Here is a 6075-nt window from a genome sequence, read left to right on the forward strand (position 1 = left end):
ATAGTAGAGAAAGAGAATTATGGGTGTTTGAAGTGCATATTAGAAGCACTTGTTTAAGTAGGATGACAAATAAATAAATTAATAAGTAAATAAACTATGCATTCATGCTGATGATTTGTTTGTTTACTTGCGCATTTAGTTTAAAACTTGGACTCAAACTTGCTGTTGAATTTGAATTTGAAACATTGGAAAAAGGAAAAGAAAAAATAAGAAAGAAAAACAGAAAACAAAAGAAGAAGACACGCATACGCCTAGGCCGAAATCCCTCTCTCTCGTCCCAAATCCCCTCCACCTTCCCCCAGCCTAGCTGGTCCTCTACACCCGCGCTCTCCTCGCTCGCTGTCTTGCAAGACCCGCTACCAGCCTCGCGCGCCTCAACCTTTCTCATTTCTCTAGAGGATCGACAGGCGAGGCCACATTGCCATCCTCTCACGCCCCCATTCTCGGATCGCTGACCGGTGAGACCCGCAGGCCAAGGAGTCACCGCGCGCTCGGGGATTCAGTGGCTGGTACGTGGGGCCGGTACTCCAGATTTGTCCTCTTCTCTACACACCATAGCAATCTCAACAGACCTCGTAACAAACGCAGCCACCACAACAACCTCAACGAAATCCAAAATTCATTGCAACAAACTCTGCCGGGTTCTAGGGCTCTGGGATATAAGTACTGGTGCTGCACCCCATGGCCAAGGCATCAGATAGATAGAAGTAACCATCGTCGCGCATTTGCTAGAGCCGTCGCGACTGGGTTCTCCTCTGCGCCGATTCTCTGCCTTGGCAGACAACTGTGGTGCTTCACTAGGGCGCATAGGTGACAACTGAAGCTTCTGGATGAATGGAGAATCATCGGTGCCGCTTCAATTGCTCACCGAGGATTATTTGTGGACCGTAGATCGGCAATCCGAGGGTTAGATAGGATGGTTGATGTGGAGGAGTCTTAGCCGATCTAATCTAAACCGTAGGTTTTAGATCCAACCACTCAGATGAATCAATACCACTTCGGATGTGGACACTTGCAAAAAGAGTCCCTAGAAGACTATAGAAACAACCCGCCGTCCAAGTGTTGTAATAAAAGGTTTGACTAAAGTCCGTGAAAACCTGTGATTTTGCCCTTGAAAGATAATATTAGTATAAAAATAACACCCAAATGATCAATAAACTTCTGAAATTCATAACTAATTTATTTTAGCTCTGATTTCATTCGTTCCAATTGTGTTAGCTTCATGTTTAAATTGTCTACACATTAAACAATATTATTTTGTCATGTTTTCAGAGATAATTAAATGACAGTTTAACTTGTGCTCATTAGATTTACTTTTCTAATTAAAAGTTAATGTTTTTCATCCATAACTGTTGGGGCCTTCGTCCTTCGAAGGTCCTCAAAAACACAGTTAACCATTATTTCTTGATATATATCTAAGTGTTGTAGGTGCTTCGGTAATAGCCATCTTAGGAACAAATCAAGAAAAAAGATGAAGGCATTAGCTTCGTCATAACAATATGGGAAGACGAAGATAGAAGTCAAACGAGGCCAGAAGAAGGTGTTTACAAGATTCTGATGTCAAGATGATAGAGATAGAAGACAATAATATCCTTGTGTCATTTGTAAACCATATGTACATGCTTTGTGGACATACTTGTAATTTCATACGAAGTTATATCTCTCCCCTATAAATAAATGAACAGTGCCATGCATAAATTCACCTTTTCGGAGGGGAGAAGACTCACATTTTGTTCAGCTTCCGAAGTTACTTTTGAGCTCTCATTCGTGTAAAGCCGAAGGTACACTTGTAATTGTTTATCACATTGCCAGAAATGAAATTTGAGATGAATATGTAAATAAGTTAGAGGACTTGTTTTTCATTATCTGCACTTTCTATTCTTGTTAGAGATGTGCAAATTCTTTATTTGTCACCTTCTTTCATACGACCTTCAGAAAAAGGTTAAATGAAGGAAGAAGTGGACAACGCATTAAATTATGTTGCCCTGTTTTTATATCCCGAAGGACTCAAAAGCAAGAGTCCGACAATAACTATATTAAAATAGTACTTCTAAACAAGTTATAATGTTGATTAAAGGTTGAATTAGATGTTTACCTTGAATATCTTTCTCACATGATCAAAATTAAATAACATAGCTTTAATTGTTTAAATCACCTAGGCTATATCTTTTAACCGTAACTCTGATTTTAGTGATTCTCGGACCTACGATCTCGTAGCGACGCGTAGAATAATCTTACGTTGTTTGTTCTCATGTTTTGGTGTATTGTTATCATATCCATTATTTGTTTATTTGTACGTATTGCTACGAATAGAAGCGGGCTCTCTCGTAACCTAAAGACCAAACTGTAGAAGTACCTGGATGTAATATCCCAAAAAAAATGTTGCCAAAGGTTTATCTTCGGTGCGTGGATGTGGGGAAAGAGTTGTGGGCCGTTGGATGCAAAGTCAAGAGGCATCTGATGCGTCGTTTCTTTTTCCCACAAAACCCTAGTGGTCGCCCCCCTATTTTTCCCTTTTCTTGGCCGCCAACCCCCCCTTTTCCCCACCCTTGGCCGCCCCTCCCCCTTCCCCTTGCAGCCACCCTCCACTACTTCCTCCTCCCTCTAGATCTCCCCCCACGCAGCAAGGATCGAGAAGAGGAGGAGCAAGATGGATTGAAGAGGAAGAGAGGATCAAGGAGATGTTCTACCCCCATCTCTTGCAGATTTTCTTGGGGAAACCCTAGGTAAGGATAGGATCCTTGTTCCTCCCTATAATTATATGCTTTTGGAGGTTGTGAATCATGTGGATTGAAGGATTAGAGGTTGGATTAGATGTGGGGTTAGGTTTTGATCTCGAATTTAATTTCTGCAGAATGGCAGATTCGACAGTTTCTGTTCATGTCAGTTTTTCGTGGTCTTAGTGGCCTCAAAAAAATAAAAAAGTCTATATATGAGTCGTAGATAATTTGTAGATCTTTCCGTGGCCGTGAAGAACACCTCAATCGGACATCAGAACAGAAAGTTATGACAGTTTGATTATAGCAGTTTTTCAGTCTCATAATTCTGTGCAGAATCTGTTCTCTTAAGAGTTAGGCAATTTTATCAACAGAATTAAACTGTGGGTTGGTAAAAGAAGTTGTAGATAATTTCATAAGCTTTCCAGATTGTTAAAGAGTGCATTCATATGATTTGTGAAACTCCAGTTATGTTTGTTTTACTGTGGCTGTTCCTGTTTGCCTGACAAAAATGAGTGGGTCTGTTCACTGGTGGGTTTCATCTAGTAAATGGCCAAATTGGCTCTTCCAACTATGGAGACTTTTGTAGAGGGATAAAAGTTCTTACTTCCAACAGAATTTCATAATTTTTGGTTCAGTAGTTTGGGAGATATCGAATTTTAAAGTTAACCATACTGCTGTCTAAAACAGATTCAGTCAGTTATCTTGTCAGATGTTTTAGAACTTGTAGATGGCAGAATTTAATTATCCATTGAATACTGAAGTTGTAGAGTATTTTGTGTAGATACTCCTAGAGTATTTGTTTGATATCACCGCTGTTTTAATTTTAAAGATACAAAATTAACAAACAGCGCTGCTGCTGTATGGCATGTGGTTCAGGGTGGGAGTCTTTCCACTGGGTCTTGGTTTCAAGTGTAGGAGTGTTTTGTTGATTGATGGCAAATGTTTGTGAAATATTTGTACTAAGTTTTATGCCCGCTAGCAGGTGGCTATACTCCAGATCATGTCTAGTACATTTCTTCTTCTTCGATGAAGGCAAGTGAATGTAGCGGTGGTTGCTTCCGTTCTAACCTGTTATTTCTATTGCCTACACTCTAATATTCAGAAGTATTGGATTCTTTCATAATTGGACTCTATGGTGATGCTTTACTTGCTTGCATTATACTGATGCTCAATCATATATTGATGATGATTATGATTCGAGTATGATTCATGAGATTAATTCACACCCCTGAAGGTAAATGAAGTATTATTTGAGGTTGGTATTGTATCTGAAGGTAAATGAAGTATTATTTGAGGTTGGTATTGTATCTGAAGGTAAATAAAGTATTATTTGAGGTTTGTATTGTATCTGAAGGAAGTGAGGGTTATTGATAAATGCAGCATGCCATATACATTGCATGACTCATTTGCATCTGAAGTTTTGTCGTGACCTATGGTCCGACCGTGCCGGTACAATTTAGCATCGTACGTTGCCCGAGGAGGGGTACGATGCGACTTCATACCCTTAGAGGTATGAAGGCAGAGGACATATGCATTGCATTCATATGCATTCATTGAAGTGATATTTGCAGATGATGTGGTTTTATACTCTCAGAGGTATGAAGATAGAGTACCTACACATTGCATTCCTATGCATACATTGAAGTGATATTTGCAGGTATTATTGACGCACGGAAGTGTTATAGAACCTATTGTGGTTGTTCGAGGAAATGAGATGGTATTGGTTATAGTGGGACTACTGAGTTCCATATCTACAAGTATTTCTGATTTTAATTGTGACTCTTTTAAAATGTTGATGAATTCAATTTGTGGTTTAAAGATCTCGTCAAAATTATTCGCTTGCTGAGATGTTTCATCTCACTCTTGCATTACTCAATGCAGGTGCTTGTTGCTCATCAAGGGAAGTGGGAAGTAGCAGCACATCCACCTTCACTCTTATAATAACACTGCTTAGGCGCAGTCATGATTTAATTAGAAGCTTCTTGTCAAAGGACGTTTGTTTCTAACTAGTTGTGCGCACTGGATAATTTAGCTCATGCCGTTATGGTTGTCTACCCATTGCTAGCAGACTATTAATGTCTATTATGTTTTCTTATCATGATATCTATTTATACTTTGTTGCTTCCCCGTTTATGCCATTTTCAAAGGAGATGCTGTCGAAATTTTATATACGAATGTTAGATGTGTAGTTTAGTAGCATTCTGGGGTGTTTGTGGATCCCGGGGTGTTACACTGGAGTTGCACCAAAAAGGCAAGTGGTGCCCTTGATCACTCTTCTTTACCTAATAATATTCTTGTTAATCACTGTGACATGCTTAGGTTAATTTGATGGGACCTAATAGGTTACCTAGTTTTGTTTACCCTACACCTTGCAAACAAATGAACTATTGGGTAGGCTTGCTATTGCTCTACCTGATTTTGGGATTAATGTTGTATCTAAAATATGATCATGTTCCATTATTACTGTTGGTTTATTTATTGTTCATGATAAGATTATTCTATTAATTGGAACATGAAGCTTAACTTGAGATAACAGTGCTATCACAAGGGTGGAATGGGACGCCCTTGGCTGATTAATTAGGAAAGCTAGTGTGACTTAATCCTTTCCCAGAAGGGGCAAGCAGGGTGGAGGAGTGTAGGTATAGGGAGGTCCTCGGGTCGAACTGTTTGTAAAGCTTTTCGGACGAGTGATTCCTATACTGCCTTCGGCCTGGAATCCATAGCGGGTTCTCTCTTCTAGTGGAACTTTGTAAAGGCCTCACAGTGGATCCCTAACCATTCACCTTGGGAGTGTCTAAGGGTCTTGCAAACCCTGGCTAAAACAGGAAATACGTCTTATGGGTAAAGATGTGCAACCTCTATAGAGTGTAAAACTGGTACATCAGCTGTGCTCACGGTCAAGAGCGAATCAGGACTCTCACATGATTAATTTATGGGATTAAATTTAATGTCATTTACATTGCATTATGGGATTTATTATTAATTGTCATCTCTTATTTAATTGGGATGATATTTACTTATACTTAGTAACTGCTAATAAAATTTTGACCAACTTATTAAAAACAATGCTCAACCTTAACCCTTATTTGTTGATAAGCCTTACACTTCACATGAGCCCCACCGTAATTGAGCTCACCTTGCTGTACTGAAAGTTCCATATGCCCAGGAATAGGATCTGGATGTCGCCTAGAGGGGGGTGAATAGGCGAATAATAATTATCACTTTAAAACTGTAAATTCTTACTCTACTCGAAGGCTGGATCGAAGTGGAATGAAAGACCCTTCGAATAGGTTGCAGCAGAATAGAAGTCCATGTATTAAAATACACTGCACTTCAAAGACAGCTTGAACCACAT

Source organism: Zea mays, chromosome 1 (assembly GCF_902167145.1).
Source record: "Zea mays cultivar B73 chromosome 1, Zm-B73-REFERENCE-NAM-5.0, whole genome shotgun sequence".
NCBI classification, from domain to species: domain Eukaryota; kingdom Viridiplantae; phylum Streptophyta; class Magnoliopsida; order Poales; family Poaceae; genus Zea; species Zea mays.